This window comes from Protopterus annectens, chromosome 2.part1 (assembly GCF_019279795.1).
Source record: "Protopterus annectens isolate FY-2018-M chromosome 2.part1, PAN1.0, whole genome shotgun sequence".
NCBI classification, from domain to species: Eukaryota; Metazoa; Chordata; order Ceratodontiformes; family Protopteridae; genus Protopterus; species Protopterus annectens.
This window is the reverse complement of record NC_056729.1, coordinates 471825284-471852607: the sequence shown is the minus strand read 5'-3', so window position 1 is coordinate 471852607 and position 27324 is coordinate 471825284.

Genomic DNA, 27324 nt, shown 5'->3' with positions numbered 1-27324 from the left:
GAATGCAGATCCATATAGATACTGACAATTAGGAAGAACTAGATCAAGCTTATATCCATCTTACTGAGTAGTATTTTGGTCTAGAGTTCACAGTTCGAGAAGCTACATTGCTTTCAGGAATAATGATTTAAGACTATGTGGAAAAGGCTGCATCAGTAAGAGTAGTTAAAATAACTCATTTACACAATCTCAGTAATGTATAAGGCAAGCAGCCACAAAAGAAAAGTACTGACAGATGCCAATCATCTTAAAGGTCTCATCTTTTGCTGAGAAGGCTGATGGTAGCCCATTGATGACCTCACCTGGTCTGTCAACGATCAGAACCACAACGATTCTTCCTTGCTTTTATTACATTGGGAAATTAATTATGCAAACTGGGGGTTGGCATAATGCTTAAGTTGTGTAACTCACAGACAAGACATACAACGTTTGACTGTCACCAAGGGAAACTGACTTAGCTTAAAATGGCCCTTAAGAGCAACTAGCCTAGTAGTTACCTATGAACTATGAACATTTCTGATTAGAGACCCACCTTTGATATTAGAACTGTAATGCAGAAATAGACACTTCTATTTCCAGTAAAGTTCCAGGATTATCCAGAGGCAGACAGACACTGTTCTTGTTTATTTCTTAATTAAACACAGTGGATGGGTCATGTACAAAAAATGGAACTATCTGTTTTCCATAAAGCATGGTTTCAAGGTAATGTGCTTGCATTGCATTTCTTTTCCTTTCAATAATGGTATGTAAAACTATTCTATACTCTATTTGGTTACTTGCATGACTATGCAATTGCATTGACTTCTTATTGATCACAGATAAAGGGAACAAAGCACAAAGTGTTTGTAGTATACTACTGCACATCCAACTGCATTGCTTCTCAGCAACTACAAAGCGTAACAATCAGGCCACCAACCAGAATGCTGGCAAAAGGTAAAAAGTAAGAGTACCTTTCCAAAGGAAAAAAAAAAAGAACAATTTCAAAGTGAATCTAATTTGCTAGCTCATCTTACTGTAATTGTTTGATTTATTGGAATATAATATTAAAGTCTGCCTTTCGGTTTACTTGAAAATTATACATTTTTATTCTTTGGAAATGCTATTTTTGCCATTTAATCATTATAGAATTGCAATTAAGTGAAAGTTATGCATGCAGTTCCCGAGGTCCATAGACTACTCGAATAATAAGGTTGCTAGGTACTAGTCATTCTTTAAATCATTATGAGTAATGACTGTCAACTAAAAATATTAATCAGTACTATTGGTTAGAACTAAAATATCAGTCAGTACAACTGGTTAGATCCCAACCAACATTTAGACAATGTAGGACTTATGTCTAATTTGGAGGCTGACTGGGTCAGCAATGTACAGATTTTTGCAGAATGTCCAGATTTTTGTCCCATATTTTTGGTCCGTTTTTCATAAAATTGCATTTTTCTGGCAAATTAGTGGAAAATCATTAAAGATTGAAGTTAGAAAATAATGACAGGCATTTCATCTTCAGACTTCATACCCTTCAGAAAATTAATGCTAATGCAAAATCTGTTATTCTATCAACTTTCTAAATGTGTGAGAGCAATATTTAAAAATGTTCCTATTTTTAGGCTTCTGTCCCATTTTTATTTATGGCTTTGTCCAGATTCTTGCTTTAAGATGTTGAGAGGTATGTGTGCAACATTTTAAACCATTAAATTCTTATGTTGCACTTCATGAAATCCTACCTAAGAACCTTTGGATTGTAAACACACATTTTCCTGATTGCAGGGTTCTCCTGGAGTATATCAATCGTAATCAGGCAAGTGTGGTAAAAGGCTGAACAAGTATTACTACCTTAAACTTCAAAAATATGGTGAAAATAGAAAAGAAAAGTGACTACACAGTCCTGGATTCAAACAGGATTTTATTAAAATTCACTGGTATACCAGTACAGTAAAAACCAGTAAACACATTTAAAAACACTCATACCCCCCAAAGACCCAGAGGTTGTTTCAGTCTTCTGAGTTTGCAGTTTATGTGACACCTGTGATTTTTTTGCCAGACTGGAGATCAAAAATGCTTAAGTAACTGTAGATATGTAGATAAGTATATGGCCATCAGGAATTATCCTATGTAACAGACTGACTGGACCCCACTGTCTTGCAGTCCACTAGCTGTTTATTAAGAGTGCTGTCACAGGGTTGTATAGCTGCTGAGTTGGCAGTAGTTAGATCAGTCATGTTGACAAAGAGTGACTTATGAAACCTATCATTAACCTATAATTATGACATTACTGAGTTAGTATATAAAAAAGTTAATATGTTCTCTCTTTTACAAATGTCAGGATAACAACTGCATTAACTGCAGTTAACTGTCCCTTTAAATAGCCATTGATACCACATATGACACAACATGTATCGTAATGACTAGCTCTTGTATATGTATAGGTCATCTGTGAAAACCTTATTGTCAAGTCAATGATGAGTAAGTTGTTATTAAATGGTTACTAAACTATAGTAAAAACGGGAATGAACTCCTCCTCTGAACCACCCTCCAATAAGATAAAGCAGAAGTAAAGTATTTTGCATTAATGTCAAGCATCACAACTAATAATGGCAACCCCTCAGAGTTGTATTGCTACCATCCAAATAGATTTCAATTTAAATATGATCAACAGACAATAACAAGATAGCTTCCAAAGAAATGGTCCATGCAGTTCATGCATAGGAAGACACCACTTGTATGGTGCTTGGACAAAGGATGACTATCATAAAATAGAAGCATTCAGATACATTTATACCAGCCTTTTGTCCTCTTCCTCTGAAATACAAAACAGTGACATCTACTGCAGCTCATATCCAGACACAGAACCTCCCAAAACAAAACCAAGAATGACATATACTGATATATGCATTAAAAAGTCATTCTAGTCAGTATAGAAAAAGGCTATCAATAGATGAATTGCTTTTCAGTAAAAATGCTTTATATTCAGTGATATTGAAAGAAAATAACAAAATCTTTGGAAATTTAATTTGAAATATAATACTTCTTTTGTTAAATGTCTAGTGGTGAGTCTTAAGCAAATATGATGGTGTGCTCTTCCTTCCACTTAACTTTTACATTGTTTGGGATGGATTTGAAATATTCTGATTGTCTTGGTAATAAAGGAGCTTGATGTATGCATGCTTGGGAGTTTCTCATTTCTGTGGTGAGGGTAAAGCTCTTTAGGCTATTTCAATAGCATATACTGAAGCAAGATGGATAGAACATCAGTTTGTTTTGAAATGTCTTGAACAGTATCAATCAGTTTATCTGAGGCTATGGGGTAATTCAATAAAGCCTACACAGAGCTATTCTCCATGTAGGAATAGTGTTAAAGCTTGGACATGGAACATGTCTCTCAAGCAATCCAGAAAACAAGGCTGCGGGCGTGCACGAGCCTCCCAGCACTGTGCAGACATGGATGCGATTGCGTAATGCAAATCACCTCATTTGTGAGTGAAAACCATGCAAATGAAGTGATTTTGTGATCCAGGAAGCAGACAGGCATCCATGTACGTGCTATGCCTGCAGGAAAAATGTACGCGGTTACTAACCATGTACTGGAATGTAAAAATAAAACAGGGGCTGTGACAACTCAAATAAAAACATGTATTAGGTGCAGTAGGCATGCCAATGGGCAAAACTATGGCCATTTACATTTAAAAGTGATGCAATTAATGAAAAATTAAAAGTATTTTTTATCATATATGTCACGTTTAAGTGGCGCACAGCAACGCGCAAGCATACTAGGCTACAAAAAAAAAATTAAAATAGTAAAATATGATATTTAAAGCTATATTGAAGTTTCCCATTATACTGGCCAGCATGCAGAGTCATACAATGGCAGTTTATAGTGGTTGCTAAAGACATAGGCTCTGGGGTAGTGCAGTATCCTGGGTATATGCAATTAGGTGTATGCAAATGAACTAAGTTTATTGAATAGCTAAATGGGCCACCGTGTTCCCAGGTACTAACTGTGTAAGGGCTAGAGCCATGGTAGTGTAGGCAGAAGAGACAGGTGACATCAAAAGGGGGTGGGTCAGGGTTTGTGTAAGCACATTGGAGCTCAGCGGCTCTTGTTTGCACTTAGTTTAACACAGCTAAGCAGGGGTGTATGTCTGAGGCTGCTAAGCTGGGCTTAGCTGGTTAAAGAAAAGCTAAGCATGCTCATGTACAGGGAAGACCCCTTTCTGCTCAGCAATGTTTACACTAGCTCTGCGAGTTTGCGAGGAGCATCGCTGAGCTTAGAAGTGGAGGAAATTAAAAAAAACAAAATAAAAGGAAATAGCTTAGAAAAGCCAATCAACTATAAATGACTAATAAGCCCTCTGCCACTCACACTGGCCCATTCAAATCCCTCAAAAATATAGCTGGCAGGTGGAATGTATCATAATTAGCCAATCACACAGGCTGCATCTGCAGCACACCAATATAAAGTATGCATACACCCTTCAATCTGATTTTTCCCACATACTCTGCACTACTGGAGTATACATTTGGGAATTTTAACAGACAAAATGATAGGGGCTGCTACTGCTCTGCTACATCTGTATGCACTACAAGCTGAAGTCAGTGATGATGATGCTGCCAATAAGCCCAGACTGAGGAGGAGAAGAGTGTTCAGGCCCAGGGTAACTTTTTAGGAGCTACATGAGCTGGAGAGAGTAGAACACTACAGGGTGAACAGGGACATACTGCAGCAACTCACCGAGTTCTGATGGCCTCATCTCAGACTCAAAGCCAACAGAGGGGAACCCATAACAATGAAAACAAAGATATGTATAGCTTTAAGAATACTAGCTACAGGTACTTTCCAAAGACTTACTGGGGACATTATGGGATTCTCACAGGCATCTACATCCAGGGTATTCCACCGGTTCCTGGATGTCATGCTAACACATGCCAGTGAGTACATTTATTTCCCCAACACCCCTGAGGAGAGGACCAGAAATATGCATCTCTTCCACCATGTAGCACACTACCCAGAAGTACTGGGTGCCATAGACTGCAGTCATGTGCACATCAAAGCACCACCTGGTGAGAAGGGTAGAGTCTACGTCAACCGTAAGGAGTATCACTCCATCAACTGCCAGGTCATGTGCAATGCCCAGGGCATTATCATCAATGTATGTACTGGCAGCCCTGGCAGTTATCACGACTCCCACATCTGGCACACAGAGTTGTACCAGGCATTTGCCAGGGTGGACATCCCATACAGCCATCTAGTGGGGGATGCTGGTTATGCACTGGAACCATAGATGATGACACCCATCAGAAATGCACACATACCCACTGAAGAATGTCATAATGAGGCACATGCACAAACTAGGAACATCACAGAGCATGTGTTTGGGCTGCTGAAGTCACAGTTCCGCTGCCTTGACATATCTGCAGTACTCTCCACCCACATGTGCACACATGTTCATAGTATCTGCCATGCTACACTATATGATCCTGCAGAAACAGCTGCAGCAGGGACATCGCAGGGAAGGGACACACAGTCCTCCACCATTGCCAAGGTCCCTACAGGCACAGGGGGACTCAGAAGAGAAACCCCCTGAGCCTGTCCCTGTAGGCAGATGTAAGCATGCCCAGTACCCCCTGGCCTTGGCAAAGAGGCAATGCATAGCACATAAACTGACAGCCTAGGGACCCAGGGGCTGACACTTCACTCCAACTCACATTCACACAGTAAAATGGATGCCAGCCACATCACACTACCTATACCTTACCATGTATAGGCTGTGTTCTGCATGCATCTGACAGAGTCAGCCCTGAAGCACCGTCCTTCTGGCACAAGGTAAGCCACTCTTCTTAACAATAAATGAATGGGGTAGTAGATTGTGGTAGCATATATATGGTATTGCTGCATGCATGCATGGGAATGGATTGGGTTACCAGGATAGCAGCAGACAACAGACAGCTATGTGTGACAACAGGAACTCTCTCCCAAATACTGGCTGCCACACAATATGCAGTAGGCCCTAAGCCAGCAAAATCCACTGCACTATGTGAGGGACTTTACAAACAGCAGGGTCAAAGGACAAATGTGTGGATGTCAATGTTGGAGTCCCTTACATAGCTCTAAACATCTTACAGCAAGAAATCTGTACAAAGCCATAAAGAAATGTGGGGCAAAGGCCCAGAAATAGGGACAAATGTTAAATATTGCTCTTACAAACATAGAAAGTTGATAGAATAGCAAGTGTTGCAGTAGCATGAATTCTCTGAAGGGCAAGAAGCCTGAAACTCAACTGTCTGTCATTACTTTCTAACTTCAGTTTGATTTCACTATTATTTGCCACACAACCACAATTTTATGATAAATGGATTCAAAATATGAGCCAAACATCTGGACAGTCTGTGAAGATGTGTACGGTTGACACAGTTGTATGGGAACACCTGTGTTCCCATACAACTGCAGTAACATTTATGTTTGTAAGATAATAGCAGCAGACCACACATTCCCAGGGCTGTCACAATCAACTTGATAACTTGTTCCATTCCTACAATATGCAGGGGTCAATGTGCTATGTTTGTTTGTGGTTAATAGTGTCAGGAAGTAGACAGCAATTGCTGGTGGCTGTTGTGGCTTAGTGGTCTAAGTACAGTATTGTGGTTGTCATGGTCCATGGTTCGAGACTGGCCGTGCCAACTATTTTGCATGTCAGCTACACTAACGGTAGGAGTTGTACACACTATCTAGATGTCAATATTTGTTACTGCAGGAAAGCTGGACAATGGAGGGACAGGAGGCCACACATATGGACAGTAACCTACACAGTGCCTGGTAGAACAGCAGGTTGTGACAAGTCAGTCTACTGCCAGGATATAAAGGCTGCCACGTTACTTTGTCAGTACTGACAACAAGTCAGTGGGCACCATTTATACCCCTGGAATGACAGGGTGTCACAGAATGTCCAAACATATGCCTCATATATCTGTTCTGCTTGTTATAACATTGCATTTGCCTGCCAAACTATTTGCAAACCAATAAAGGTTGCTGTGAAAATGACAGACAGTTGAGATGCAGATGTCATACCCATAAGTAACTGCAAGCTAATACAAAACTGTTCTACCAACTGTATATGTTTGGAGGAGCAATATTAAGTGCCTGCCCCCATGTCCGGGCCTGTGGTCTGACTGTTATATATGGCCCTGTGCAGATGTCTATCTGTAAGAGTTTGAGAGCTATGGCCAACAAGTAGCCTTATAATAACAGTGCAACACAAACCATTGGAGGACCACAGCAGATGCATGGGGCACAATGATGGACAACCTACTAAACAGGTAGAGTCAGAGGTGTGAAGTCTGTAATCCTGTTTGTGATGTTATGAATTCTATCCCACTCACACCGTAACTACAAATACATTACAGCAGCAACTGTGGACAAAGGCTGTGACCGGACTACAGAAGGACAAAGATACACACACAAGGGGAAGGGGAACCACTGGCCAGACAAATACAGAATGTGCACACTAAAACAATTTGTGCTGTAACATAGATCACTGCAGTGTATGGGGTCAGTAAACAAATGTCTGCCAGCAGTTCCTCACATTACTCTATACTGATCTGCCACTGACATACCAGAAAATCACAGTGCTATGCAGAATATACTACACATATTTTGGAAAACTCTCCTCAGTCCAATGCACTCTGTACTGACACCAGGATATGACTCAGTTAATAAGGATAGCAGACAGCCAGGAGATCCCCAGCCAGTATATCACTGAGGTGCTGGACTGTTTACATAGGTTCATCAGCCAATCAGCTGTATCACACAAAATTCTGGACCAGAGTACAGCTAGCTCTGGAATGGAGTCCAACTCTTACTATTGAAGGTCACACAGGGCATGCTGCTACACTTAGAGAATTACAGCCCATGTCTAATCCCACATCTGACTATATAACTATGTTGTCATGATATGTCTTTGCATACAGATAGTATTGTACACCTTAACTGTCTCTCCTCCACCCCCATCAGATAAGATTGCCCTTAGCTATCTGGAGGTGGCACATATGTGATATGTCTGCATCTGTTGAGTGTGATATATATATATATATATATATATATATATATATATATATATATATATATATATACATATATAGGTAACATATACAAATATATCAATTATAGACAGGCAGAGACAGGGGGAGGGAGAGACAGACAGAGAAAGATAGTGAGATGGACAAACAGACAGAGAGGCATAGAGAGAGAGAGAGAGAGAGAGAGAGAGAGAGACACTGAAAGGCATAGAGTGATGTCCTGATGCAGATATTTGCACACCAGTTGAAATCACTGGCACATGCCAGTATGAAGGTGAGCTCCATTGTGTAATAGTAGTGAGGTAGGGGTTGTAATCTCACATCACCTGCCTTGTATGTGTGTGTGTGTGTGTGTGTGTGTGTGTGTGTGTGTGTGTGTGTGTGTGTGTGTGTGTGTGTGTGTGTGTGTGTGTGTTTCTAGGTTAAAGCCTTTTGAGGCTTTTTCAACCCAGTAAACCTCCCATTGCTCTACTTTACAAGGCCTGCAGATGTCATTCACCTAAAAACACCTTCGCACACCTTTTACCCATATATAAGCTCCATGGCACATGAGATAAGTATGTAGCACTATAATACATAGGTTCATAGGTTCATAGGTTCATACTAGGCTATCTGCCCAAGGGCATTTATAAGCCTAGCCCATAGTTATTCGGCTTTCGCCACCCCTTTAGTTTGAATAAAACTATGCCTATTATTTTGCTGTGCCTCTGTCAAGCAGTGACACTGAAGTAATCCCTGGGGTATATCTGCGATCCCCCATCCATTGGTCAAGATTCCTCTTGAACAAGGCCAGCAAGGTGCTCTGCCTCACATGTACCGGGATTTTGTTCCACAGCATAGGGAGTCTCTGGGTGATGAATCTGTCCCTCCAGCATGTTCTATTAATAACCGTGTCAAGGTTTAAGTCTCCGCCTTGTGGTTCTGAGGGATCTAGATTTTTGAGGTGAAGCATATTCATCAAATCAGGGTTTGACATGGCCTTATATGTCAGGCACAGGTCACCTCTGAGCAAGCGGTATGAGACTGAATAGAGCTGGAGTTCTTTCAGTCGGGCAGCATAAGACATATTTTGAGACTCTTTATCCTTCTGTTGGGGACTTTTGTGGCCTTTCCAGCTGCTGCAGGTGTCTGGTCAGATACATTCGAATGGGGCATTGTACTCAATCATAGGTCTAATGAGTGATGAGTACAGGGGGCGATGACCTCCTTGATCTAGATGTGAATCCCTTCATGATCAGGTGGGCAATGTAGAAGGTTTTCCTAACTACTTTAGCAACATGAGTGTCAAACGAAAGGCTACTGTCAACCTGGGTCCCCAGATCCCTGATGACTTCTTCTGTGCTCAGTGGATTGCCACCTATATGGTAGCTAGGGGTAACCTTGTTTTTCCCGAAGGGTATGACTATGCATTTCTTGGCATTTAACTTTAGGCCATGGCTCTGGCACCAGTTATCCGTTTCTGTGAGGCTCTTCTGAAGGATATCTGTGTCAGATGTGTTTTCGACTATGGCACCCAGTTTGCAGTCATCTGCAAACTTTGTCAGCCATAACCCTCCTGTGTTTGCTTGTACTTCAGAAAAGTAGATGCCGAACAAGAGTGGACCCAGGACTGAGCCCTGTGGGACACCACTTGTGACAGGCTTTGAGTCTGACATGGCTCCAGCAACTCTGACCCTGTGGGTTCTGTCACCTAGCCAGTTTGCAACCCATCTTGTGATGTATGGGTTTACATACAACTAGATAGGTAGGGGTTCTCATCTCAGCACTAGCAACTGTGTGTGAATGTGTTTCTAGGTAAAGCACTTTGAAGCCTTTTCCACCCAGTAAACCTCTCACTGCCCTACTTTACAAGGCATCCAGATGTCATTTACCTTAGAAGCACCTTTGGACACCCTTCTCCCCTATAAGCTCTGTGGTACATGCAATAAGTACAAAGCACTATAATACATTTAGCTAGATAGGTAGGGGTTCTAATCTCAGCACTGGCAACTGTATATATATATGTGTGTGTGTGTGTGTGTGTGTGTGTGTGTGTGTGTGTGTGTGTGTGTGTGTTTATAGGTTAAAATATTTTGAGACCGTTTCCACCCAGTAAACTTCCCATTGCCCTACTTTACAAGGCCTGCTGATGTCATTCACTTTAGAAGCACTGTTGGAAAGTCTGTAGGGTTATAATATCTGTGGCACACATGATAATGAAGTAGCACTATAGTACAAAAAACTAGATAGGCAGTGATTCTAATCTCATTACTTGCAACTGTGATACTGTGTGTGTGTGTGTGTGTGTGTGTGTGTGTGTGTGTGTGTGTGTGTGTGTGTGTGTGTGTGTGTGTGTGTAAAAAGCATATCCCCTAAGTTTTGGTTATACCATTTTGAGTCCCTTTCCACCTGGTTGACACACCCACTGCATTACTTTACAGGGCCTGTTTATGTCATCCACCTTAGATCCACTGTTGGACACTTTCTACATATATAAGCTACATGGAGCATGTGATAAGTAGGTAGCCCTATAGTATGTACAACTAGTTAGGTAGGGGTTTGAATCTCAATACAGCCAACTGTAGTACTGTATATGTGTTTGTGTGTGAAGCATATCCCCTGTGGCTGTCGTGTGTGTTGGTTATAACATTTAAAGGCTTGTTGACCCCCTCATCATGGGATTACTTTAAAGGGCCTGTTAATGTCATCCACCTTAGATGCAGCATTTTAAAGTCTACAGGCCATATCACTCATCTGTACAGATGTATGCAGAATGTCCAGATGTTTGCAACATATATGTTGTCCATGTCTCGTAACAATGGGGTTTTATGTCACATCAGTGGCAAATCTATGAGAATTGATGTTGAAAATAGTGGCAGACAGCCATATCCATCTGAAATGTCATGTTGATGCAAAACCTGTTAGCCTATCACTTGTCTAGGTTTCTAAGAGCAATATGTGAGAAGTGTCCCTATTTTGGGGGGTGTCTCACATCATTCATGAAGGCATTGTCACGATTAATTGCTGTAAGAAGTTGTGAGTTATGCCCCCAGCGTATAATGTCTGTGGCACATGTGATATGTACGTAGCACTATAGTGCATATGAGTAGATAGGTAGGGGTTCAAATCTGAGTATTGCCAACTGTGTATGTGTTTCTCTATGCATATCCCCTGTGGCTGTCTTGCCTCTGTGTATGTGATGGTTATATCATTTTGTGTGCCTTTTCCACCCTGTTAATTCCCCATTGCCAACCTACTCAGGGCCCCTACAGTGTCATCCACCCTAGGTGCACAGTTACACATTTTATGACACATTAAGGCACTGTAGTGCATGCAACAGTCATGTTGGTCTGTATTGTACATAACAAGATATGCATGTGTCCTAATATGCAAAGTGTGCATGCGTGCTTTAATGCATGTCCCCATGCACCAGTGTGTGTGTGTGTGTGTGTGTGTGTGTGTGTGTATGTGTGTGTGTGTGTGTGCGTGTTTGAGATGGCTCTACCATGTTGAGGGTCTGTTAACCCCCCCCATTGGCAATCCTAACAGCCCCTGCCATTGTCACCCACCTGAATAGTAGTGGCAGACACTGCAAAACTATAGTAGCACTGTGCTGCTTGTGTTATGTATATAGCACTATTGTATGTAAAACTAGGCAGGTAGAGGTTCTACTGTAAATAAGGGCAGGTCATGAGTGGGTGTGTTTGTGTGTATGCATGCATATCCCCTTGCAGCGGTGTAACTGTGTTATGGCCACCAGCAGACCTCTCAACCCCTCACAGACAGACATCTGGTTTAAGCCATACAGAAAATTGGGGCAAAGACCAAACATTGAGCACAATCTTCACATATTGCTGTGACATGCATGGAAAGTAGATATCAGAACAGGTTGTGCATTTGAATGCATTTTCCAAAGGGTATGACTTGTAACATGACAATATCCATCATTAATCTCTAATGTAACTTTTACATGATTTTCCAGCAATTTGCCAGAAAACCACAATGTTATGACAAACTGAAATAAAATATCTGGAAAACAGCAGGACATTCTACAGAAATATATACAGGTGAGAGGTATGGCCTCCATCTGTGCCACCCTGCAAGTTGCAGTCCATGTTTCAGAAGGTGTGACCCGTGACAACAACTCAAACAATACAGAGGTCCCATGAGTGTAGGACAACAGACATTTCATGAAGTTGTCTACTAATTGCATACAGCAGTTATTGCACATCAGAAGCACCTTAATTTCATGATATATAGAGTAAGCTAAGGTAGTGTCACACAAAGAAACTGTCATATGAGCAAACCAAAGGACATCCTGTGTATTGCACTTGCAGTGGGTATGGTATGTCCTGTCACATTATTACAAGACATGTCTTACAGTCCACATTTGATAAGGTGTCAACCACAATCTGTGTCACTTATGTGCATGCAATATGTAGATATGTAAAGGCCCTGTGACTACCTGCTGCCCCCAATGATCCATATGTATCTAGGCATGAATGCAAACTGCCACCACACACATATGTAGGTACTGCCTAAGGCTGTGTAAACTGTAAGTACTGTGTAGTCTGTAATTGATCCACAAACTGCTAACACACTACAATGGCCCATACAGTGTGTATGGAATGGTGCCAAGGTCTGGCTTAACACTGTATGCAAGCAAGTATGTCAGTATACCATACAGCAAGGACATGGCCCCAGTATTTTCCACATCAGCAGCAACCCAATAAACATGCACACTGTGATGACAGCCTTGGGTACTCAGTATGCTAACAATGTTGCATTCAGGCAAATAGTGGCAGTGGCCAAAAAAGGCTTGTGTGTGGTTCACCACATAGGCAAAGAGACTGTATCCAGACTAAAGGTGGACATTATCTCTTAATAGACCCCAGTCAGTCAACTATACATTCTACATTAACTATACATGGCTGGTCTGCTATGCACATATGCAGACATCTGCTGAAACTGTAAATGCTATGTTAACTCCCACAAAGGTCATCCATGGCCATCAACACCTGTTCCACTCAGACAGCCTCTAATCAGTACTGCCCCAGTGGTTATCGGTCAGGTTGTCCACAGGTGTCTGTGGTATGCCTAGATGGCAACATTGTGATCAGCCCTTCAACAGCTGCCCAATATACAAGAGGATAACCCTATGTGCATTACTAGCATGACAGGCCTGAATCACATATGACACAGCACAAAAAGCTGATGGAGAGACAGATTTGTCAACCAGAGGCTGCCCTGTCTCATGAATGTACTCCTCTAACATGCCAAACACAGTACCATGCAGACCATTTTCAACTGCTTCAAGGCTGAGTGGATGGGAAATAAAAACAAACATCTGTGCTAGAGCTCCAACATGTGTCCATCAGTGCCATGGCCAACATGTGTTGATTGATGATTGTGTTGGGGGTGAAATAAGGGATCCAGGTCCAGCACTTTAGTAACCTCCTCTGTAACTATGAACCTGTGATGCTAAGGAACACCCAGGTGATATGTATCAGGGCTAGCTTGCTGTGTCAAGGGGTATGCATGCAAGGTTATGCTGTCTGCCCTCATTGTCCCTCACACACTGTTAAACACATACCTTGGTGAGGAAAAGGTGTCCATGTTGCCACCCCACCATCTTGAGCTTCTGTAATGGCAGCAGCTCACCATGACTTTTAGAGGCATACACCTGGAACAAAAACAGAATAAAGTCTGTGAGACAGCAATTAGTCAGCAGTACTAACAACAATAAAGCATCATGGCACAAAGGTACATACACTTTGATGCATATGCATGACAATTTTCATCAGACAGTGTGTTACAGGGCATAACAATGCTACACTACAAAAGGCCATTACCTGTACTAGAGTCATCCTGTGCATCAGACAAATATTAGCATGTCCCTGCATTAATGGTATAGATAACAGGGATATGGCACATGTATCATCACATGCACAGGGTGTGGTGTGGGATTGCCAAAGGCCTAAGCTGTGCCATACAGTTGACATCATGTGTGTATGTTTGGAGGGGTGCTGGTCAGCTGGGCCATGGAGAGGAGCTGTGTGCATCTGTCAGTCACCTGCATGTGACAGTCATGTGTGAGTGTGTGAATGCACACAGTCAAGCCATGTGTTAGCCCTTAATGAGGGTATGTTGGACAGCAGTGGACCATACTTGGCAGAATGTACAGTTCACTGTCTCTGGCCATGAACACGGGAACTGGTTCTGCCAGGAGTGGCACTGGCACCACTATGCCCAAGGCCAGATGCAGTACTACTTCCTGATGGTGACCAGTATCTTTTGGTTCTGTATCCCTCACAGGACCACCCAGGACCACGTGCCCATGGCCTGTCACTTTGTGGTGTGAACAGCAACCTCCCTTTGTTAGTGCTGGTAGTACTGCCACTATGGGAGTGTGAATGTGCATGGCCATGTGGGCTCTCAGCTGATGTTGTTGCTGACTATGTCCACATGTCCAACGCTGTACTCTCACCACATGTTCAAGCACAGACATTGCATGGTTAAGGACTGACAATGTCTTACCCCACCATTTATCCACTAAATCAGCAAAATGACATAAGTCATCACCAATGTCATGGAGGGTGTCATGCATGCCAGCCAGTGTTGCATCCATAACCCTGAGCATCCATCTAGTGTACCGTTCACAATGTGCCTCCATGACAGACCAAAACATGTATTGGGTGACGTCCTGTGATACCTCTGACAGGGGCTGGATGGGCAGTAGTCCTCCTTTAAGCCCCCCCTGTCAATCTACTTGTGTGGGACCTCACCAGCTCTCTGGCTATGGCTAGTGTCTACAGATGCCATAGTTGCCACACTACCGTGTTTGATGCCACCACCCTCCGACTGTCCAATATCTGTGGCTGCTGGGGACTGGGTATGTGTGGGCATACTAACCATGTGCGGGGACATTGGGGATTGAAGTGGGATTTCAACCAATGGGACAGATTCAGCCTCCAACAACCACACCTGTGCCTCACAATGGCCACCATCATCTTCAGTGTCTGATGAGACACTGACATCAGGTTGTGATGGGAACACAGTCCAACCCCCATGGTCACTTGTGAGGGAAGACAACATGACTACATTAATTTCTGCACTATAATATTTGATAATCCACACATACACACACACACACACACACACACACACACACACACACACACACACACACACACACACTTGAGGTGCCACAAAGGCATTATACAGACCACACCTTCTGACTAATGCCATGCACAACACACAATCAGACCACAACAGATACACTCTGGACAGGCCCCAACAACATGTGATGCAGCTATGTCCAGTTAATGTTGCTACTAGTATAAACCTGTGAGATACATGAGAAGTTGGAGTATGTGATGGACCTCCACCTGGCACACAGTGCACCCGTGTACACAATAGTAATGCACCCCTGTATAGCACAGTGGCTACACCTATACCAAACTGCATGGGAATATTTTACAGCTCCTTAAAATATGCTACTGTGATTACCAATGTGATGCACTGCAATGATACCCACCACAAGTGAACATGGACCATATTGCAATATGGTTACACTTAACAGTTGTGTGCATGGCAAACTGTCAGCCCTTAACATGCCTAGATTATAGGTGACCCATGACATGATAGATCACACTCGCTGGCTACAGGTTGATGTTCCCAAGACACATGAGAAGTACCTATGGAGTTCTGGAGGAGAGGTGTTGTCAGCACACACCCATATGGCAATGGTACATGATAATATGTGCATTTATCAACATGTGTGATAACACCCGAATTGCTGACATCCACACTATGTGTGCATTACAAAATCCCAACCACAGATGCAGATTTACATGATATATGCATACGGGTATGCAGATGCTGCCACTATGAATGCTACAGTATTAACATGACCGCTGAAGGCTTACCTGGATGCTCCTCAGCTGTGGACTCCGTGCCACCCACCTCCATGACATATGTACTGGTGCTTTCCTGTGAGCTGGTGACTGATTCCAGGTCTCCCAGGAACTCCTCTGTGGCTGAGAGCGGTGGTTATGTAGCAGGCCCTCCACTTGTGCCAGCATGGTCCCGGACCACAGACGCAGCCCTTTGCCATGCATGGTGTATGACATAAGTGGCATGGTGTGGAACCTGTTTGTAGCTCTTGTGCTGGTGGCCCACATTATTGACTGTTGCTAACAATTCTGCCCATAAGGCAGCACATTGTTGCAGGTTTTGGCAGCTCCTTCCCAACAGTACCCAGTGATGGAGTCTCAGGGCATCGTGGATTGCAGTGGTCTCAGCCTCTGAGAAGGGGGGGGTTGTGTCTTCTGTACATCCCACCAGAAAGACATGAACAGGGCAAAACATCACAGGACTGCATACACTGCTCACCATTATGTACAGATGCTGCACATGCACTATTGTCAGCACTATCCACCACTAACCCCCACATCATACCCCCACCATCTACCAGCACAGTATGTCTGTGGGTATCGGCAACACAGGCATCACAGCATATGTTGCCTCCTGATCCTGATGTTTCATGCTACTTGCTGCATGTGCTATGAGGTGCATGTAGCTGTTGCACCTATTATTGCTTGATCATATACTATCTACATGGCCTGCTCTGGTGTCAGCCTACTACTGTATTATTAATCACCTGGTCTGTAGGCCAATCCCTCAAGTCTCCCTGGCCTTCCACCATCAGATTCTGGAGTATATGGCTGGACAATGTCCTACAGTTTCCCCAGACAGTGTGCTTGATATCAGTGTCCTGGCACCGTGTAGCAAGTACCTCATGTACATGGATGGACAGCCATCTACAAGCACCACCAAGGAACACAATGTGTGAGAGTTGGAATAACAGTAGGGACCTGCAGTCCATGATCTCTGTCTGTCAATGCCGCATATCTATCCCCAAACAGGTTGTCAACACAATTGGTACACCTCACACACCTACATAACACACACAAATATCTGCAGTGCTCTTCAACATACACATCCACAAACATAGGGGACCTCTGAGGCAAAGACACACATGAACACCACAGCCATAAAAGCACACAACACACATGGTCACAAACCTGTGTCCCACAGCCACATTGGCATCAGCCCATGTCAAACATGTTACACATAGGGGACTCCAGTGGAGACACACTGGTGTGCCTCTGACCTGGCTATGGATGAGGATGGTCACAGTTAATTTTGTGTCAGGTGACAGACTCTGCCATACTGCATACACACTGCTGTCTCTCGCCAACAGGTACTGTCATGGGTCTGTCACAGTATATGTTGGTGTGTCTAACCTCACCTGACATGTATGTCTCTGGACTATATGCAGTGAGACATGAGTGTGCACACAGGTTATATGTCCCAGGCAGATATGTCCATAGCCTTATGCAGCATTATGATGTCATCCAGACAGATGCTGCAATGCAATCAGGGAATGATTGCCCTTAACATGTCCACATTTCTCCTGTTATATTCCAGAGATTCCAGTACCTGTGAGTCGGGGTGATGTGTTAAACAAACCACAATGCTCTGCGAGAGGTGGCCCCCATCTGTCTTCACAGGTCTTCATGCATCTGGCAGTGGTTCCCTCTAGCCCCATAGTGACTCCATGAGTAACATTGTTGAAGTTATCACTACCAACATGCAAGTGTCAATGCAGCACACATTGCAGACCATGCTGCTAAATGCTAGAGGTGTAGACATGACTTTGCCCTCATTGCAAGCATTCTTAACCCTGGGAACTGCAGATGTCTGTGAAGCCACACAGACCATGGTTCAAAGGTGCAGAGAGCACCCCAGCTTTACATGGTCAACCATCCTACCATACATGCAGAAGCCAAAGTGTAGCTAATAATGGCACAAGACATGGGGTTTCCGTATATATATATATATATATATATATATATATATATGACACACATATACACCTCCATGCTGTACAGGCAGTAAGATGCACAGGGGACACAGCAAGGGCAGTTCACCATTGCCAGCACAAAACTATTCAATTCACAGCTAGCTACAAGCCATCACATGTGACCAGGTAGCCCATTCTGCCTATATGGACCTCATCCAGTATTTGGAGTTGGGTTTGTACTCTGTCCTGGGTCAGTTGAATGACCCTAACGTAAATTGTAAGACGTACTCATGCCAGCACACAAATGCCTAATATGCTATCATCACTGGATGTAGGAACACCTTGGTGTGGCCAGAGGCTACTCCCACATAAGGTGAAGGTGCATTGCACTTGACATTACACAACATGGGTTAACTGTGCCACACCCCTACAGTGTCATCCTCCATGGCAAAGCAACCATCATGCAGTCACTTTTGCAGTCACCATCTCCCACAATACCCATCCACCTAGGGCAGCCATAATACACCTCCAATGTGGAATACATCCTCTGGGGGGTATACACACCCTCACAGGCCCCAAACCATCATCAAGGACTGGCACCAATTTACAGACATACACACAAGTGCTATATGTGCATTTGTACAGATGCATGTAGTCAGGAATACCCAACAGGTCTACATCATCATCTGCTAGGATATGTACACCTGTCTGGTGGGCATGGCAATACATACTATCCATTACAGGGAAGACATACCACTGTCTGAAACGAAGTAGGGGCAGGTGCCCATTTTGGAGCACTGTCTTCTTAGTGTGTACATGAGAATGGTATCTGTCATACACATCTGCAAAACAAACACAGAGCCTGCATTGTCTACATCCACTACAAATAGTCATCTCCCCTATTGCACATATGTCTGCAACTGCACAGGAAGCAGATTTAGCTGCTCACATGTGGTGGTCAGGGACACTAGCTATACCACTGCTGTTGGTATTGCATACCAGATGCCTGACAGAGTTGGTGTAGGCTGCACCCCTTGTATTCACCATGAATACATCAGGATGTCCACAGTACATCTCCTGTGTTCTATATGTGGGAAACAGGTCACCACTGCCATGTGATAGTCATGGTATACATCTGCCATGGGAGCCTATCACATCACAGGATGCATCCTACACGACCCCAAGCAGAACGTTGCAACACCATAAGGAGTCATATTTAAAGGAGGACCAACTACCGCCTTTATCCCATCCATTTCATGGACAACCACTATCACCCCTTTAAACTAAGGTGGGCCATCCTCCACTCAGTCACATGATAGACACAGTAACCTAACTTGGCCATTCTGCAAGGGCATAGCACAGTTTCAAGTGAACCCCATGAACATGTTCAACCTTGACTGACTCTATTACGCAGACTTAAGCTTTGTCAAGGAAGGGTTCATGTCTTCTACACTCTGGTGACCTCGATGACATAGTCACCAAAGCCGTGTACTGGGGGTGACAGTGCAAAATGCCTACCTTGAGCTGGACAAACTATGTGACAGTATAGCCCATATGGTGATCATAGATATAACACTGCCAAGTAAGCATCACATCATATGTTACCATAGGGGTAGCACACCAGTGCGCTGACATGACCCACCTATTCCACATAGGGAAATGCACCTCATGCGGTTCACCCATAAGTAGGTGTGTAACCTGTTGTTTCATGTTTGAGCCTCTGTTATATGTGATGTACACATCTGAGGTGCATATAACTGCTATTAGCCTATGCCTGACCATGTCTGTGGACAACTGCATGCTGTGTTCTGTTACCGGATTTCCTACTGATGTGTACATCTGCCTAGGAGGGTCTCACACAGATACATGACTGTTACCAGACACATAGCCTCAGGCCACATAACAGGACATGCAGTGTGAACCCCTATAGGGAGAGTGATGTTACCACATATTATGATAGTGCAAACAACATCCTAGGCATGCAATCAGTCATGAGTGTGCTGTAGACATAAGCCTTTGGCAACATGACATGTCAACACAATGTTGCTTCCATTGTAAGATAAACCTTCTACGTGGCCCATGTCATGCATAAGGGTTTGTCATCATGGGGCATGGGGTATAAACATCCCCGCATCCCCCCCGATGAGGACCCTTAATGTCTATAATTCACTGTTCATCATTCACATCACACAGCACATGCAGCAGCTGGAACATTGCAGAGGTTCCCCAACAGGGAATACCAGGCTATTGCAAATGTACCTCACAGCGATAGGCCATAAGATTCATAGGTTCACAGGTTCAAAGGTTGGTACTAGGCTGTTGGCCCTAGGGCCTATACAAGCCTAGCCATAACAATTCCCTGGCTATTTCTTCCCAGAATTTTTACTTCCCTGGTCCGCTGTCTAGCAGGGGGACTGACGTGATCTTCCTGATGTGAATTTCCTATCTCCCATCCAGTCGTCAAGGTTTCTTTTGAAGAGGGCCAAAGAGACACTCAGCTTTACATGTATGGGCAGTTTATTCCAGAGTATGGAGAGTCTCTGCATCAGGAACCTATCCCTCCAGCATGTTTTGTTCATTGTGATGACCAGGTTTAGATCCCTGGAGAATGTGGCTCTGAGGGATTGGGATTTCTTTAAGTGTAGCATGTCCAACAGCACTGGGTTTGAGATCACCTCTGAGTAGGCGATATGCGACAGAATATAGCTGGAGTTTTTTTAGACGGTCAGCATAGGCCAAACCTCTACCCAGTTTCATACATAATCCTGATGGGTGACCTCAGTGTGGCATACAAGGCACTCACAGACTCCACATTGCTGGGACTGCTGCAGAAGTGCAAGTCATGCACTTCTGCAGAAGTGCAAGTCATGCACCACTCTGTTAAAACACACACACACACACACACACACACACACACACACACACACACACACACACACACACACACACACACGCACACCAACATGGTGTACAGTATGAAGTGGCCTTGCTGACAGCTCAGATGTGTGTCCCGCACAATCAGCCTGCGGTGGAATGGCCACCCTGTCCACATCAGGCAGTGTAGCTATTTACACCTTTTCAGGCATAGGCTGGATAACTGGATGGTTAACTGCACATACACCCTTGGGATACAGCCTGTGTTTCTGTTGGTCGGGGGCATCGGGTGATGCCTTGCATACACACGGACTAACATCTGTCCTGGGCATATGACTGCTCAGGACCCATAGCTTAGTAATGTGATATGGCACCAGGAGAAGTATATATGTCCTGAGTGGTGCGACCCACTGTGTTGGTATCTGTCCACACCCATCACTGCCATTGGCTACTGGGTGTCCCCTATGGGCAGCATGTTAGTACAATGTCATCCAGCCTACATCTGACAAATAGGTGAGTGGTACCACAAGTGCATGTGGACATTCTAGCAACATCTGTGCTACATAATAACTGAGAGCAGTGCATATGTGGTGTAGTGTGTCCTCATAGCTGTCTGACATCTGTAGTACCCAGATGTTTGCAGAATATGTACATGTGCTTCATAGATTTAGATCCCTTGCCACACAAATGTGTGTTTCCAGGCACCGATTGGACAATATGTGATAGTTGGCAGACCCCTTGGACCACAGTAATGGTACAAGAATATCTGGTACTATATGCTTTCCCTTACATTGTATGCTCAATATGTACACACTGCTGCTGAGCCAGTCAGTGTCTCCCCATTACTAATACCTATAACCTGCTGTCCTGCTGCAGGGGGTCACCAGGTATGCTAGCCATAGGTGTCAGGCAATGAGATGCAGGTGTGGAGTACACAGTGACCTTAGCCAGAGTACCTCATTAATGTTGAGGGATACCCATACAATATTTGAACTAAGCCTGTATGACATTCACAGAGTGAGAGGGATTCACTGACAGTATATGATGTCATATGCCACCTGTATCCACCAGTTCTTACTGTCGGTATTGTAAAATAAACAACAAACTTAGCAGTCATAGGTGAGCTGACCACTGCTGGGGTGATTCAGGGGCCAGAGCTGTGATCTATGTCACAGCAGTCACAGCCATAAGGGATGGCCATAGGTGCTGGACAGCAGATGAACAGCAACATGTCAGTCCAGGCAATGTTGTTGAGACCTACAGTTTAAATTCTTATTTCCCATGACTACATCCCCCCATCTGCATTCCATTACATGCTTCATTCAATGACATACCTGGTATAGTGCTGTAAGTTGAGTTAAGAAATCCAGTTGTAGTATTCTAGTGAATCACAGTCTGTCTTCATGAATAAAGGCTCAGACCTGTTTACCATAGGCAGCAGCTTGCCTTTTATAGTTACTGCTCATGAACAGGTGATTGCCTGTGCACCAATTTGTGACTCCCACTTGCTAATTGCATCCAGAACAGCTGGGTTGCCTTTCCATTAGCATGGCTACACAGTGCTATAATTAAGGCCTTCATGTTGGCCTTGCCCCTTTTCCTGACCTGTGAGAACATTATGGAGGTGTTGGAGCTACAGCTTTAGACAGGGTAGGTAGAAATATTGTCCACTGTTTGGATTGATATTTTATGTTGACACTTTTGCATGCTATGTGTGGCCATTGTTAACAGACTTTCAGATTCTGTAGCAATGCACTGTTGAGCAATGTGTGCGGGAGTCAGTAAGTAGACAGGGATGTGAGTCTCATAGATCCTTTTTATCTGAATGTGCATGCTGCTACAGTTGATGCTGTTCTGTCAGCTGTGTATATTTGTAGTGGAAGACTTTGACACATGTCCCTTTCACATGAGCACCCCCCAACCCTTGATGTATGTGTGTTGTATGGATATTCTGTTCCAGCTGAGTGGGAGGTATGATAGATCTGTAGCAGGTAGCTGGACATATTGCTGCATGTGTAGCAGGACACAGCTGATGCATTCTGGCCAGGAGTCAAACTAGGGATTGTGAAGGCATAGGGAGACAGCAAGGTGTTACTGTCAGTGAGGGAGCAGTATCAGCTGTTGTGTCACAGCATGGCCTGGCTGAGGGTACCCATAACAGTCCAGGTGAAGTATGTGCCTCTGGTACATAGGTTACATAACAGTGCCATCCAGAGAGTGTTAGGTAACATTTAAATACATATTCATAATTGTGAAATGTGTCCCACCCTGCAGGCTTTTAACATGCTACTGTGGGTGGCAGTAAGTGCGGTGGGAGGAAACAGTTTTGCTGGACATTGCATGGCTCAGTTATTCCGATGTTTTATTGACATGCATGTAGTTGTTGTGCCACAGACTGGGGTGTGGGCCAGGACTGTGGGTGTCCAGATGTAACACATGCTAGGAATGTAACATATAGATGATACAGAATATATTAATAATATATATTATATATTCATATTAACAATATAGTATATATATATATATATATATATATATATATATATATATATATATATATATATATATCATGATAATATATTATCATATTATAGTATGATAATATATATTATATGCCATATTACTAATAAGGTATTATAACATGTCAAGTGTATTTGTAAGACATATGTGCATGCATACAGTGTGTTACACATGATTGGCATGGAAGTGTGTGTTCAGATGGGTATAATGTGTGACACCAAGCTGTTTGTAATGGTTTGTAACCCCACTCTCCACTGCATTGCCAGTATGTCAGCACGCCGAATAGGTTTTATGGCAACCCTGCCATTCATAGGGGGCACAACTGTGGTCATTCAGCAAAAGTCATGTGCATTTGGCAGCTCTACCTGATATTTTAGGCCTCCTGTACATCTAACTGCATTTATTTGTCTGTGTACTGGTTTGTTGCCTGAGTCAGAGGCCCAAGTTAGGGTTGCCACCTTTTCAAATTGGCAAAGTGGGAGATTTTTTTGTTAAAAACGTCAGATTTTGTGGGGCAAAACATACTCATGGCCAGTACAAAGGACAAAACCTCATTTTTTTGCCTGCATTACAGCTTATTCTTGTAACATTTTAGTTGCTTATTCTGCTTCTTATAACATTTAGGTGTTTCAGATGCAGAATAAATGTCCTGTGCAACTATTACATAACATATAGGAAATATGCTTGTCCTTACATCTCAGGACATTTCCCATTGTTTCTATTTCTTTGCAGGACACAACTGCCCAAAGAGGGTCTGTCCCTCACAAAGTGGGACAGGTGGTTACCCTAGGTCAAGTACACTGTGATTTGTCCCAGTATACATAGGAGTAGTGTGTCACTGGCAATCAGGATATGTTTGTAAAACCACTACTTGATGTTGAGCTCTGTTGGCCTACTGGTGTAATGCACTATATTGTAGTTGACAAGGTCCTGCGTGCAATACTTGGCTAATGTTACATGAGTGTACTGCATGATATATTTACAAAATCATTACTAATTCCTCACAGCTGATTTGTTGTAGTGGTGTGTTGCTCTGACTCAAGTACACAGAATCCTGGGCACGAGACTTGCCAGGGCTTGTTATTTTTGTTTCTGGGAAGAACAGTGCCTGAATGAAATAGAGTGATTAAAGCAGTTTTAAGTGAGTTTGTGCGGTTTTGTGTGATGTGACGCAATGCCAAGAGGGGCTTAGGCCTGCTTAGTGCCGCTTATCCCCACTTAAACCCGCGCTATTTCTAAAAAAAGAAAAGAAAAAAGGGCTGCTAGGAAAGTGGTGAAATGGGGGCAAGCAGGGAAAAACATTATGAAAGGTAGCTAGGGATGTGCAGGACAGATGTAGGAAAGGACCATAGCTCTCCATTTCTTGTGCAGCAACAGCTGTGTATGATGTGGACCATTTGGAATTTAGAGCCTCACACCCCACAGGGAGGGGTGTGGGCAACATAAATTTGTTGAGCAATTCATGGGGAAATTGATTAACATCAGTATATGTGGGGACAAAATGGAGAGATATGTATGGAATGAGATTTTTTTGGGGAGACAGATGCCCCTTTTTTTAAGGTGAGAGTGGGATGTTGGAGAAGGGTTGCAGGTATATTGAGAGAGGTAAGTTGAGTAGGAGATGTTGCTTTTGCGGACAGACAAGACAGACAAGGCAGCAGACAGGGGCAGAGTATGATACATGAGGGGGGTAAACACCTTGGACCATGTTCCCCACAGATGGAAACAGTGGGACTGCAGTCCCCACCCTTGGGCAGTCACCACTGCCCCTTCATGGCCCTGAAGGTGGCTGTACTGAGGGCTGGATGACCAGGCCAGCCTGCTCCTCAAGGTGCACCAATCTGCCCTCGATCTGGCGCAGTCAGTCATCCAAATCCCACTGGATGACCCTGTGCACCATACCTTGTAACTGGTGTTGGGTGAAAGGGTCACCTCTGTGCCCGTGCCTGGTGTGGATCAGCTCTGTCCCCTGAGGTGGTTCCACCTGAGGGTGATGCAGGACCAGCAGAGGTGGCAGTCCAGGTTGAGTCCCAGACATGCTGTGACCCAGTGCCATGGCCAGATGAGGTGGGACAGGCAGATCTGCTGAGATCTGCCTACCTAAATGTACTATAGTGTTGAGGTTTGTCAAAGTATATTGGTTAGTCATGAACAAAACATTTCAACATTAGTTATAACAGCATGTATGGGTGTTCCAATTAACCCAGAACAATATAATTGAAAACATTGCATAGCAAAAGGAACACATGCATAAATGGAATAACAGTCATTATTGTAACAGCATGCCAGCAACAGTTATGGCAACAGACCACCAACAGTGGGATTTGAACAAGGTATGTTAGTATGCAACCATTGAAATATATGAACAGTAATGCAACACAAGTCCCAACATTAGGTTTTAAGAACAACATACCCGTAGTTTATGAATAATAATTAGTGATGCAGATGAGAGGGTGGGGGGAGAGAAAAACAGTCCATTACCAACTGTATAGGCTATATTTTTCACAACAGTACTGCTCAATACTCTACAGGTCTTCCCTCACTTTACCTCTACCTGTGGTCTATAGCATCTGTAGCATGTACATACCTGTTAAGCTGTTGACCTGGAATGGTATGGGGCAAGCTGTGACAACTCTAGGAACATGACTAGAGGGGACTAGTACATGTCAGGGTTACATATATGACTAACAAGGTGTACCCTGCACTGATGTGTGAGTGTGCTACTGCCATGCTTCAACTGGATTTATATCTGTGTCCAAGGTTATTGGCAACAGTGATCACTAGCCATGATAGCATGACACTTGAAATACATGTATTGGGAAGAGTGCATGGTGTATATACCTATCCTGCTGTCATTTGTAAGCATGGGGTTGGACACTGGAAAATCTGTACACAGTTTATTAGTATACCCTTCATACAGCTAAAACAAACTTTTATTTACCTGTAAGCCCTGTGAAGAAAATATCTGTTAATACTATCAGACTGTTTCTACAAATACTTAGGATTACTTGTGTGTAACTGTAAATAGTCCCTGGATTCAAACTGTGGTCTGTGTATGCAAAAATAAACAACATATCTACTTATTATCACACTGAGCTATTGAGGAACTGCTGTTTGTTGCTTGACTGATTTGTGCCTAAAACTCAGTTGGTTACAAAGTCTAACCTTGTAAAATAAATGGAGTGTCACAGAAGACTGTAGAGACAGTTGAATGCACATGCCCGAGAGTCATGCATGATAGATAGTGAACTGTGTATTAATACTTTGAATGCAGGTGTACACATTTAACCCCTACTGGATGTTATGATCTGTGATCTGTACAGACCATAGCAGGGTGCTGGGTTGCATACCCGACCCATACACATTTGCACATCATGTATTTGCAGTTTCCACCTACTACAGTCCCTTACTTGCCTGCATCAGCATGCCTACATTCAGGACTACATATAGCTGAAATGCAAAGGTTAACAAAAGACAATACTGCAGGGAACACACTATAATACATTACACATTAGTATTCAAGATTCAGATCTTAGTGCAGAACATATATCAAATTTCATTGTATCTTGCTTTACAGCTCCATGTCTACAGTTTGGCATAACAGCTGGTTATCAGACAAGCCTCAGTCAATTCATGCTCTCATAGCCATATTTGCTGTATAGCACCTATACACTTGTACTTCTTTAACAACAGACCAGATTAAACACAGCATATTGTGGTAATAAGTTTTACTGAGAGTGACATGACACAGTGGTTTATCACATTCAAAATTCTAACTCCAGTTGTACTGTATATCCTGTGGATGATGAATGAATGTCATTTATTACCTTCACAGTAGTAAGCACAGTGTACTTTACTACCAGATTCACTCCTGCACAGTATTACTACAGTATTGGCTTTCTTTCATCTATTGTAGCTTGTTTTCTGCCTTCATCTGTACTGCACAGTACCTCGCATTAGTCACTTATATCAATGTTGGTCTAACAACACATTTATTTAGTACACTCAGAACACAC